Source organism: Osmia lignaria, unplaced genomic scaffold (assembly GCF_051020975.1).
Source record: "Osmia lignaria lignaria isolate PbOS001 unplaced genomic scaffold, iyOsmLign1 scaffold0001, whole genome shotgun sequence".
Classification (NCBI taxonomy): domain Eukaryota; kingdom Metazoa; phylum Arthropoda; class Insecta; order Hymenoptera; family Megachilidae; genus Osmia; species Osmia lignaria.
In genome coordinates, this window is record NW_027478158.1 from 15751467 (window position 1) to 15764974 (window position 13508).

Sequence of the window (13508 nt, forward strand, 5' to 3'; positions counted from 1 at the left end):
GGAAACATAATTCTCTACAGAAAAGGTCTCTTAACATTTTGCCATAACTCTCTTCGTTTCCGAGATATTTCCAGATTTATCTCAAGGGAAGGGGCCTGACGGACATATTTCGAGATATTTCTTCTTCTTGTTGTTCTTCTTCTGCACAGCTAAGCTGGAAGTGGCATTTGCAGCTCGCAATAGTGCAGAGTTATCTCAAAGAAAGGGGCCACGGTGTTTCTGTATCTCTATTATGTTGGTGCGGCTTCGGAACTTTTAAATATCTTGATATATCTCGAGAACTACGCATCTGATCAAAAAATATCGTAGAACATGAAAAGTAGGAAACTTAATTCTCTACAAAAAAGGTCTCTTAACATTTTGCCATAACTCTCTTCGTTTCCGAGATATTTCCAGATTTATCTCAAGGGAAGGGGCCTGACGGACATATTTCGAGATATTTCTTCTTCTTGTTGTTCTTCTTCTGCACAGCTAAACTGGAAGTGTCATTTCCAGCTCGCAATAGTGCAGAGTTATCTCAAAGAGAGGGGCCACGGTGTTTCTGTATCCCTATTATGTTGGTGCGGCTTCGGAACTTTTAAATATCTTGATATATCTCGAGAACTACGCATCTGATCAAAAAATATCATAGAACATAAAAAGTAGGAAACTTAATTCTCTACAAAAAAGGTCTCTTAACATTTTGCCATAGCTCGCTTCGTTTCCGAGATATTTGCAGATTCAGCTCAAAGGAACTGGCCTGACGGACATATTTCGAGATATTTCTTCTTCTTGTTGTTCTTCCTCTGCACAGCTAAGCTGGAAGTGGCATTTGCAGCTCGCAATAGTGCAGAGTTATCTCAAAGAAAGGGGCCACGGTGTTTCTGTATCTCTATTATGTTGGTGCGGCTTCGGAACTTTTAAATATCTCGATATATCTCGAAAACTACGCTTCTGATCAAAAAATATCATAGAACATAAATTGTAGGAAACATAATTCTCTACAAAAAAGGTCTCTTAACATTTTGCCATAGCTCGCTTCGTTTCCGAGATATTTGCAGATATATCTCAAGGGAAGGGGCCTGACGGACATATTTCGAGATATTTCTTCTTCTTGTTGTTCTTCTTCTGCACAGCTAAACTGGAAGTGGCATTTCCAGCTCGCAATAGTGCAGAGTTATCTCAAAGAAAGGGGCCACGGTGTTTCTGTATCTCTATTATGTTGGTGCGGCTTCGGAACTTTTAAATATCTTGATATATCTCGAGAACTACGCATCTGATCAAAAAATATCATAGAACATAAAGAGTAGGAAACTTAATTCTCTACAAAAAAGGTCTCTTAACATTTTGCCATAGCTCGCTTCGTTTCCGAGATATTTGCAGATTTATCTCAAGGGAAGGGGCCTAACGGACATATTTCGAGATATTTCTGCTTCTTGTTGTTCTTCTTCTGCACAGCTAAACTGGAAGTGGCATTTCCAGCTCGCACTAGTGCAGCGTTATCTCAAAGAAAGGGGCCACGGTGCTTCTGTATCTCCATTATGTTGGTGCGGCTTCGGAACTTTTAAATATCTTGATATATCTCGAAAACTACGCTTCTGATCAAAAAATATCATAGAACATAAATTGTAGGAAACATAATTCTCTACAGAAAAGGTCTCTTAACATTTTGCCATAACTCTCTTCGTTTCCGAGATATTTCCAGATTTATCTCAAGGGAAGGGGCCTGACGGACATATTTCGAGATATTTCTTCTTCTTGTTGTTCTTCTTCTGCACAGCTAAGCTGGAAGTGGCATTTGCAGCTCGCAATAGTGCAGAGTTATCTCAAAGAAAGGGGCCACGGTGTTTCTGTATCTCTATTATGTTGGTGCGGCTTCGGAACTTTTAAATATCTTGATATATCTCGTGAACTGCGCATCTGATCAAAAAATATCATAGAACATAAAAAGGAGGAAACTTAATTCTCTACAAAAAAGGTCTCTAAACATTTTGCCATAGCTCGCTTCGTTTCCGAGATATTTGCAGATTTATCTCAAGGGAAGGGGCCTAACGGACATATTTCGAGATATTTCTTCTTCTTGTTGTTCTTCTTCTGCACAGCTAAACTGGAAGTGGCATTTACAGCTCGCAATAGTGCAGAGATATCTCAAAGAAAGGGGCCACGGTGTTTCTGTATCTCTATTATGTTGGTGCGGCTTCGGAACTTTTAAATATCTTGATATATCTCGAGAACTACGCATCTGATCAAAAAATATCATAGAACATGAAAAGTAGGAAACTTAATTCTCTACAAAAAAGGTCTCTTAACATTTTGCCATAGCTCGCTTCGTTTCCGAGATATTTGCAGATTTATCTCAAGGGAAGGGGCCTGACGGACATATTTCGAGATATTTCTTCTTCTTGTTGTTCTTCTTCTGCACAGCTAAACTGGAAGTGGCATTTCCAGCTCGCAATAGTGCAGAGTTATCTTAAAGAAAGGGGCCACGGTGTTTCTGTATCTCTATTATGTTGGTGCGGCTTCGGAACTTTTAAATATCTTGATATATCTCGAGAACTACGCATCTGATCAAAAAATATCATAGAACATGAAAAGTAGGAAACTTAATTCTCTACAGAAAAGGTCTCTTAACATTTTGCCATAACTCTCTTCGTTTCCGAGATATTTCCAGATTTATCTCAAGGGAAGGGGCCTGACGGACATATTTCGAGATATTTCTTCTTCTTGTTGTTCTTCTTCTGCACAGCTAAGCTGGAAGTGGCATTTGCAGCTCGCAATAGTGCAGAGTTATCTCAAAGAAAGGGGCCACGGTGTTTCTGTATCTCTATTATGTTGGTGCGGCTTCGGAACTTTTAAATATCTTGATATATCTCGAGAAGTACGCATCTGATCAAAAAATATCGTAGAACATGAAAAGTAGGAAACTTAATTCTCTACAAAAAAGGTCTCTTAACATTTTGCCATAACTCTCTTCGTTTCCGAGATATTTCCAGATTTATCTCAAGGGAAGGGGCCTGACGGACATATTTCGAGATATTTCTTCTTCTTGTTGTTCTTCTTCTGCACAGCTAAGCTGGAAGTGGCATTTGCAGCTCGCAATAGTGCAGAGTTATCTCAAAGAAAGGGGCCACGGTGTTTCTGTATCTCTATTATGTTGGTGCGGCTTCGGAACTTTTAAATATCTTGATATATCTCGTGAACTGCGCATCTGATCAAAAAATATCATAGAACATAAAAAGGAGGAAACTTAATTCTCTACAAAAAAGGTCTCTTAACATTTTGCCATAGCTCGCTTCGTTTCCGAGATATTTGCATATTTATCTCAAGGGAAGGGGCCTGACGGACATATTTCGAGATATTTCTTCTTCTTGTTGTTCTTCTTCTGCACAGCTCAGCTGGAAGTGGCATTTGCAGCTCGCAATAGTGCAGAGTTATCTCAAAGAAAGGGGCCACGGTGTTTCTGTATCTCTATTATGTTGGTGCGGCTTCGGAACTTTTAAATATCTTGATATATCTCGAGAAGTACGCATCTGATCAAAAAATATCGTAGAACATGAAAAGTAGGAAACTTAATTCTCTACAAAAAAGGTCTCTTAATATTTTGCCATAACTCTCTTCGTTTCCGAGATATTTCCAGATTTATCTCAAGGGAAGGGGCCTGACGGACATATTTCGAGATATTTCTTCTTCTTGTTGTTCTTCTTCTGCACAGCTAAGCTGGAAGTGGCATTTGCAGCTCGCAATAGTGCAGAGTTATCTCAAAGAAAGGGGCCACGGTGTTTCAGTATCTCTATTATGTTGGTGCGGCTTCGGAACTTTTAAATATCTTGATATATCTCGAGAACTACGCATCTGATCAAAAAATATCATAGAACGTAAAAAGTAGGAAACCTAATTCTCTACAAAAAAGGTCTCTTAACATTTTGCCATAGCTCGCTTCGTTTCCGAGATATTTGCAGATTTATCTCAAGGGAAGGGGCCTAACGGACATATTTCGAGATATTTCTTCTTCTTGTTGTTCTTCTTCTGCACAGCTAAACTGGAAGTGGCATTTCTAGCTCGCAATAGTGCAGAGTTATCTCAAAGAAAGGAGCCACGGTGTTTCTGTATCTCTATTATGTTGGTGCGGCTTCGGAACTTTTAAATATCTCGATATATCTCGAAAACTACGCTTCTGATCAAAAAATATCATAGAACATAAATTGTAGGAAACATAATTCTCTACAAAAAAGGTCTCTTAACATTTTGCCATAGCTCGCTTTGTTTCCGAGATATTTGCAGATATATCTCAAGGGAAGGGGCCTGACGGACATATTTCGAGATATTTCTTCTTCTTGTTGTTCTTCTTCTGCACAGCTAAGCTAGAAGTGGCATTTACAGCTCGCAATAGTGCAGAGTTATCTCAAAGAAAGGGGCCACGGTGTTTCTGTATCTCTATTATGTTGGTGCAGCTTCGGAACTTTTAAATATCTTGATATATCTCGAGAACTACGCATCTGATCAAAAAATATCATCGAACATAAAAAGTAGGAAACTTAATTCTCTACAAAAAATGTCTCTTAACATTTTGCCATAGCTCGCTTCGTTTCCGAGATATTTGCAGATTTATCTCAAGGGAAGGGGCATGACGGACATATTTCGAGATATTTCTTCTTCTTGTTGTTCTTCTTCTGCACAGCTGAGCTGGAAGTGGCATTTGCAGGTCGCAATAGTGCAGAGTTATCTCAAAGAAAGGGGCCACGGTGTTTCTGTATCTCTATTATGTTGGTGCGGCTTCGGAACTTTTAAATATCTCGATATATCTCGAAAACTACGCTTCTGATCAAAAAATATCATAGAACATAAATTGTAGGAAACATAATTCTCTACAAAAAAGGTCTCTTAACATTTTGCCATAGCTCGCTTCGTTTCCGAGATATTTGCAGATATATCTCAAGGGAAGGGGCCTGACGGACATATTTCGAGATATTTCTTCTTCTTGTTGTTCTTCTTCTGCACAGCTAAGCTAGAAGTGGCATTTACAGCTCGCAATAGTGCAGAGTTATCTCAAAGAAAGGGGCCACGGTGTTTCTGTATCTCTATTATGTTGGTGCAGCTTCGGAACTTTTAAATATCTTGATATATCTCGAGAACTACGCATCTGATCAAAAAATATCATCGAACATAAAAAGTAGGAAACTTAATTCTCTACAAAAAATGTCTCTTAACATTTTGCCATAGCTCGCTTCGTTTCCGAGATATTTGCAGATTTATCTCAAGGGAAGGGGCCTGACGGACATATTTCGAGATATTTCTTCTTCTTGTTGTTCTTCTTCTGCACAGCTGAGCTGGAAGTGGCATTTGCAGGTCGCAATAGTGCAGAGTTATCTCAAAGAAAGGGGCCACGGTGTTTCTGTATCTCTATTATGTTGGTGCGGCTTCGGAACTTTTAAATATCTCGATATATCTCGAAAACTACGCTTCTGATCAAAAAATATCATAGAACGTAAATTGTAGGAAACATTATTCTCTACAAAAAACGTCTCTTAACATTTTGCCATAGCTCGCTTCGTTTCCAAGATATTTGCAGATTCATCTCAAGGGAAGGGGTCTGACGGACATATTTCGAGATATTTCTTCTTCTTGTTGTTCTTCTTCTGCACAGCTAAGCTCGAAGCGGCATTTGCAGCTCGCAATAGTGCAGAGTTATCTCAAAGAAAGGGGCCACGGTGTTTCTGTATCTCTATTATGTTGGTGCGGCTTCGGAACTTTTAAATATCTTGATAAATCTCGAGAACTACGCATCTGATCAAAAAATATCATAGAACATAAAAAGTAGGAAACTTAATTCTCTACAAAAAAGGTCTCTTAACATTTTGCCATAGCTCGCTTCGTTTTCGAGATATTTGCAGATTTATCTCAAGGGAAGGGGCCTACCGGACATATTTCGAGATATTTCTTCTTCTTGTTGTTCTTCTTCTGCACAGCTAAACTGGAAGTGGCATTTCCAGCTCGCAATAGTGCAGAGTTATCTCAAAGAAAGGAGCCACGGTGTTTCTGTATCTCTATTATGTTGGTGCGGCTTCGGAACTTTTAAATATCTTGATATATCTCGAGAACTACGCATCTGATCAAAAAATATCATACAACATAAAAAGTAGGAAACCTAATTCTCTACAAAAAAGTTCTCTTAACATTTTGCCATAGCTCGCTTCGTTTCCGAGATATTTGCAGATTTATCTCAAGGGAAGGGGCCTGACGGACATATTTCGAGATATTTCTTCTTCTTGTTGTTCTTCTTCTGCACAGCTGAGCTGGAAGTGGCATTTGCAGGTCGCAATAGTGCAGAGTTATCTCAAAGAAAGGGGCCACGGTGTTTCTGTATCTCTATTATGTTGGTGCGGCTTCGGAACTTTTAAATATCTCGATATATCTCGAAAACTACGCTTCTGATCAAAGAATATCATAGAACGTAAATTGTAGGAAACATTATTCTCTACAAAAAAGGTCTCTTAACATTTTGCCATAGCTCGCTTCGTTTCCAAGATATTTGCAGATTTATCTCAAGGGAAGGGGCCTGACGGACATATTTCGAGATATTTCTTTTTCTTGTTGTTCTTCTTCTGCACAGCTAAGCTGGAAGTGGCATTTGCAGCTCGCAATAGTGCAGAGTTATCTCATAGAGAGGGGCCACGGTGTTTCTGTATCTCTATTATGTTGGTGCGGCTTCGGAACTTTTAAATATCTTGATATATCTCGAGAACTACGCATCTGATCAAAAAATATCATAGAAGATAAATTGTAGGAAACATAATTCTCTACAAAAAACGTCTGTTAACATTTTGCCATAGCTCGCTTCGTTTCCGAGATATTTGCAGATTCAGCTCAAAGGAACTGGCCTGACGGACATATTTCGAGATATTTCTTCTTCTTGTTGTTCTTCTTCTGCACAGCTAAGCTGGAAGTGGCATTTGCAGCTCGCAATAGTGCAGAGTTATCCCAAAGAAAGGGGCCACGGTGTTTCTGTATCTCTATTATGTTGGTGCGGCTTCGGAACTTTTAAATATCTCGATATATCTCGAAAACTACGCTTCTGATCAAAAAATATCATAGAACATAAATTGTAGGAAACATAATTCTCTACAAAAAAGGTCTCTTAACATTTTGCCATAGCTCGCTTCGTTTCCGAGATATTTGCAGATTTATCTCAAGGGAAGGGTCCTGATGGACATATTTCGAGATATTTCTTCTTCTTGTTGTTCTTCTTCTGCACAGCTAAGCTTGAAGTGGCATTTGCGGCTCGCACTAGTGCAGAGTTATCTCAACGAAAGGGGCCACGGTGTTTCTGTATCTCTATTATGTTGGTGCGGCTTCGGAACTTTTAAATATCTCGATATATCTCGAAAACTACGCTTCTGATCAAAAAATATCATAGAACATAAATTGTAGAAAGCATAATTCTCTACAAAAAAGGTCTCTTAACATTTTGCCATAGCTCGCTTCGTTTCCGAGATATTTGCAGATATATCTCAAGGGAAGGGGCCTGACGGACATATTTCGAGATATTTCTTCTTCTTGTTGTTCTTCTTCTGCACAGCTAAGCTGGAAGTGGCATTTACAGCTCGCAATAGTGCAGAGTTATCTCAAAGAAAGGGGCCACGGTGTTTCTGTATCTCTATTATGTTGGTGCGGCTTCGGAACTTTTAAATATCTTGATATATCTCGAGAACTACGCATCTGATCAAAAAATATCCTAGAACATAAAAAGTAGGAAACTTAATTTTCTACAAAAAAGGTCTCTTAACATTTTGCCATAGCTCGCTTTGTTTCCGAGATATTTGCAGATACAGCTCAAAGGAACTGGCCTGACGGACATATTTCGAGATATTTCTTCTTCTTGTTGTTCTTCTTCTGCACAGCTAAGCTGGAAGTGGCATTTGCGGCTCGCACTAGTGCAGAGTTATCTCAAAGAAAGGGGCCACGGTGTTTCTGTATCTTTATTATGTTGGTGCGGCTTCGGAACTTTTAAATATCTCGATATATCTCGAAAACTACGCTTCTGATCAAAAAATATCATAGAACGTAAATTGTAGGAAATATTATTCTCTACAAAAAAGGTCTCTCAACATTTTGCCATAGCTCGCTTCGTTTCCGAGATATTTGCAGATTCATCTCAAGGGAAGGGGTCTGACGGACATATTTCGAGATATTTCTTCTTCTTGTTGTTCTTCTTCTGCACAGCTAAGCTCGAAGTGGCATTTGCAGCTCGCAATAGTGCAGAGTTATCTCAAAGAAAGAGGCCACGGTGTTTCTGTACCTCTATTATGTTGGTGCAGCTTCGGAACTTTTAAATATCTTGATATATCTCGAGAACTACGCATCTGATCAAAAAATATCATCGAACATAAAAAGTAGGAAACTTAATTCTCTACAAAAAAGGTCTCTTAACATTTTGCCATAGCTCGCTTCGTTTCCGAGATATTTGCAGATTTATCTCAAGGGAAGTGGCCTGACGGACATATTTCGAGATATTTCTTCTTCTTGTTGTTCTTCTTCTGCACAGCTAAGCTGGAAGTGGCATTTGCAGCTCGCAATAGTGCAGAGTTATCCCAAAGAAAGGGGCCACGGTGTTTCTGTATCTCTATTATGTTGGTGCGGCTTCGGAACTTTTAAATATCTCGATATATCTCGAAAACTACGCTTCTGATCAAAAAATATCATAGAACATAAATTGTAGGAAACATAATTCTCTACAAAAAAGGTCTCTCAACATTTTGCCATAGCTCGCTTCGTTTCCGAGATATTTGCAGATTTATCTCAAGGGAAGGGTCGTGATGGACATATTTCGAGATATTTCTTCTTCTTGTTGTTCTTCTTCTGCACAGCTAAACTGGAAGTGGCATTTCCAGCTCGCAATAGTGCAGAGTTATCTCAAAGAAAGGGGCCACGGTGTTTCTGTATCTCTATTATGTTGGTGCGGCTTCGGAACTTTTAAATATCTTGATATATCTCGAGAACTACGCATCTGATCAAAAAATATCATAGAACATAAATAGTAGGAAACTTAATTCTCTACAAAAAACGTCTGTTAACATTTTGCCATAGCTCTCTTCGTTTCCGAGATATTTGCAGATATATCTCAAGGGAAGGGGCCTGACGGACATATTTCGAGATATTTCTTCTTCTTGTTGTTCTTCTTCTGCACAGCTAAGCTGGAAGTGGCATTTGCAGCTCGCACTAGTGCAGAGTTATCTCAAAGAAAGGGGCCACGGTGTTTCTGTATATCTATTATGTTGGTGCGGCTTCGGAACTTTTAAATATCTCGATATATCTCGAAAACTACGCTTCTGATCAAAAAATATCGTAGAACATAAATTGTAGGAAACATAATTCTCTACAAAAAAGGTCTCTTAACATTTTGCTATAGCTCGCTTCGTTTCCGAGATATTTGCAGATATATCTCAAGGGAAGGGGCCTGACGGACATATTTCGAGATATTTCTTCTTCTTGTTGTTCTTCTTCTGCACAGCTAAGCTGGAAGTGGCATTTGCAACTCGCAATAGTGCAGAGTTATCTCAAAGAAAGGGGCCACGGTGTTTCTGTATCTCTATTATGTTGGTGCGGCTTCGGAACTTTTAAATATCTTGATATATCTCGAGAACTACGCATCTGATCAAAAAATATCATAGAACATAAAAAGTAGGAAACCTAATTCTCTACAAAAAAGGTCTCTTAACATTTTGCCATAGCTCTCTTCGTTTCCGAGATATTTGCAGATTTATCTCAAGGGAAGGGGCCTGACGGACATATTTCGAGATATTTCTTCTTCTTGTTGTTCTTCTTCTGCACAGCTAAGCTGGAAGTGGCATTTGCAGCTCGCACTAGTGCAGAGTTATCTCAAAGAAAGGGGCCACGGTGTTTCTGTATCTTTATTATGTTGGTGCGGCTTCGGAACTTTTAAATATCTCGATATATCTCGAAAACTACGCTTCTGATCAAAAAATATCATAGAACATAAAAAGTAGGAAACTTAATTCTCTACGAAAACGGTCTCTTAACATTTTGCCATAGCTCGCTTCGTTTCCGAGATATTTGCAGATTTATCTCGAGGGAAGGGGCCTGACGGACATATTTCGAGATATTTCTTCTTCTTGTTGTTCTTCTTCTGCACAGCTGAGCTGGAAGTGGCATTTGCAGGTCGCAATAGTGCAGAGTTATCTCAAAGAAAGGGGCCACGGTGTTTCTGTATCTCTATTATGTTGGTGCGGCTTCGGAACTTTTAAATATCTTGATATATCTCGAGAACTACGCATCTGATCAAAAAATATCATAGAACATAAAAAGTAGGAAACCTAATTCTCTACAAAAAAGGTCTCTTAACATTTTGCCATAGCTCTCTTCGTTTCCGAGATATTTGCAGATTTATCTCAAGGGAAGGGACCTGACGGACATATTTCGAGATATTTCTTCTTCTTGTTGTTCTTCTTCTGCACAGCTAAGCTGAAAGTGGCATTTGCAGCTGGCAATAGTGCAGAGTTATCTCAAAGAAAGGGGCCACGGTGTTTCCGTATCTCTATTATGTTGGTGCGGCTTCGGAACTTTTAAATATCTTGATATATCTCGAGAACTACGCATCTGATCAAAAAATATCATAGAACATAAAAAGTAGGAAACTTAATTCTCTACAAAAAAGGTCGCTTAACATTTTGCCATAGCTCGCTTCGTTTCCGAGATATTTGCATATTTATCTCAAGGGAAGGGGCCTGACGGACATATTTCGAGATATTTCTTCTTCTTGTTGTTCTTCTTCTGCACAGCTAAGCTGGAAGTGGCATTTGCGGCTCGCACTAGTGCAGAGTTATCGCAAAGAAAGGGGCCACGGTGTTTCTGTATCTCTATTATGTTGGTGCGGCTTCGGAACTTTTTAATATCTCGATATATCTCGAAAACTACGCTTCTGATCAAAAAATATCATACAACATAAATTGTAGGAAACATAATTCTCTACAAAAAAGGTCTCTTAACATTTTGCCATAGCTCGCTTCGTTTCCGAGATATTTGCAGATATATCTCAAGGGAAGGGGCCTGACGGACATATTTCGAGATATTTCTTCTTCTTGTTGTTCTTCTTCTGCACAGCTAAGCTGGAAGTGGCATTTGCAACTCGCAATAGTGCAGAGTTATCTCAAAGAAAGGGGCCACGGTGTTTCTGTATCTCTATTATGTTGGTGCGGCTTCGGAACTTTTAAATATCTTGATATATCTCGTGAACTACGCATCTGATCAAAAAATATCATAGAACATAAAAAGTAGGAAACCTAATTCTCTACAAAAAAGGTCTCTTAACATTTTGCCATAGCTCTCTTCGTTTCCGAGATATTTGCAGATTTATCTCAAGGGAAGGGGCCTGACGGACATATTTCGAGATATTTCTTCTTCTTGTTGTTCTTCTTCTGCACAGCTAAGCTGGAAGTGGCATTTGCAGCTCGCACTAGTGCAGAGTTATCTCAAAGAAAGGGGCCACGGTGTTTCTGTATCTCTATTATGTTGGTGCGGCTTCGGAACTTTTAAATATCTTGATATATCTCGAGAACTACGCATCTGATCAAAAAATATCATAGAACATAAAAAGTAGGAAACATAATTCTCTACAAAAAACGTCTCTTAACATTTTGCGATAGCTCGCTTCGTTTCCGAGATATTTGCAGATACAGCTCAAAGGAACTAGCCTGACGGACATATTTCGAGATATTTCTTCTTCTTGTTGTTCTTCCTCTGCGCAGCTAAGCTGGAAGTGGCATTTGCAGCTCGCAATAGTGCAGAGTTATCTCAAAGAAAGGGGCCACGGTGTTTCTGTATCTCTATTATGTTGGTGCGGCTTCGGAACTTTTAAATATCTTGATATATCTCGAGAACTACGCATCTGATCAAAAAATATCATAGAACATAAAAAGTAGGAAACTTAATTCTCTACAAAAAAGGTCTCTTAACATTTTGCCATAGCTCGCTTTGTTTCCGAGATATTTGCATATTTATCTCAAGGGAAGGGGCCTGACGGACATATTTCGAGATATTTCTTCTTCTTGTTGTTCTTCTTCTGCACAGCTAAGCTGGAAGTGGCATTTGCGGCTCGCAGTAGTGCAGAGTTATCTCAAAGAAAGGGGCCACGGTGTTTCTGTATCTTTATTATGTTGGTGCGGCTTCGGAACTTTTAAATATCTCGATATATCTCGAAAACTACGCTTCTGATCAAAAAATATCATAGAACATAAAAAGTAGGAAACTTAATTCTCTACGAAAACGGTCTCTTAACATTTTGCCATAGCTCGCTTCGTTTCCGAGATATTTGCAGATTTATCTCGAGGGAAGGGGCCTGACGGACATATTTCGAGATATTTCTTCTTCTTGTTGTTCTTCTTCTGCACAGCTGAGCTGGAAGTGGCATTTGCAGGTCGCAATAGTGCAGAGTTATCTCAAAGAAAGGGGCCACGGTGTTTCTGTATCTCTATTATGTTGGTGCGGCTTCGGAACTTTTAAATATCTTGATATATCTCGAGAACTACGCATCTGATCAAAAAATATCATAGAACATAAAAAGTAGGAAACCTAATTCTCTACAAAAAAGGTCTCTTAACATTTTGCCATAGCTCTCTTCGTTTCCGAGATATTTGCAGATTTATCTCAAGGGAAGGGACCTGACGGACATATTTCGAGATATTTCTTCTTCTTGTTGTTCTTCTTCTGCACAGCTAAGCTGAAAGTGGCATTTGCAGCTGGCAATAGTGCAGAGTTATCTCAAAGAAAGGGGCCACGGTGTTTCCGTATCTCTATTATGTTGGTGCGGCTTCGGAACTTTTAAATATCTTGATATATCTCGAGAACTACGCATCTGATCAAAAAATATCATAGAACATAAAAAGTAGGAAACTTAATTCTCTACAAAAAAGGTCGCTTAACATTTTGCCATAGCTCGCTTCGTTTCCGAGATATTTGCATATTTATCTCAAGGGAAGGGGCCTGACGGACATATTTCGAGATATTTCTTCTTCTTGTTGTTCTTCTTCTGCACAGCTAAGCTGGAAGTGGCATTTGCGGCTCGCACTAGTGCAGAGTTATCGCAAAGAAAGGGGCCACGGTGTTTCTGTATCTCTATTATGTTGGTGCGGCTTCGGAACTTTTTAATATCTCGATATATCTCGAAAACTACGCTTCTGATCAAAAAATATCATACAACATAAATTGTAGGAAACATAATTCTCTACAAAAAAGGTCTCTTAACATTTTGCCATAGCTCGCTTCGTTTCCGAGATATTTGCAGATATATCTCAAGGGAAGGGGCCTGACGGACATATTTCGAGATATTTCTTCTTCTTGTTGTTCTTCTTCTGCACAGCTAAGCTGGAAGTGGCATTTGCAACTCGCAATAGTGCAGAGTTATCTCAAAGAAAGGGGCCACGGTGTTTCTGTATCTCTATTATGTTGGTGCGGCTTCGGAACTTTTAAATATCTTGATATATCTCGAGAACTACGCATCTGATCAAAAAATATCA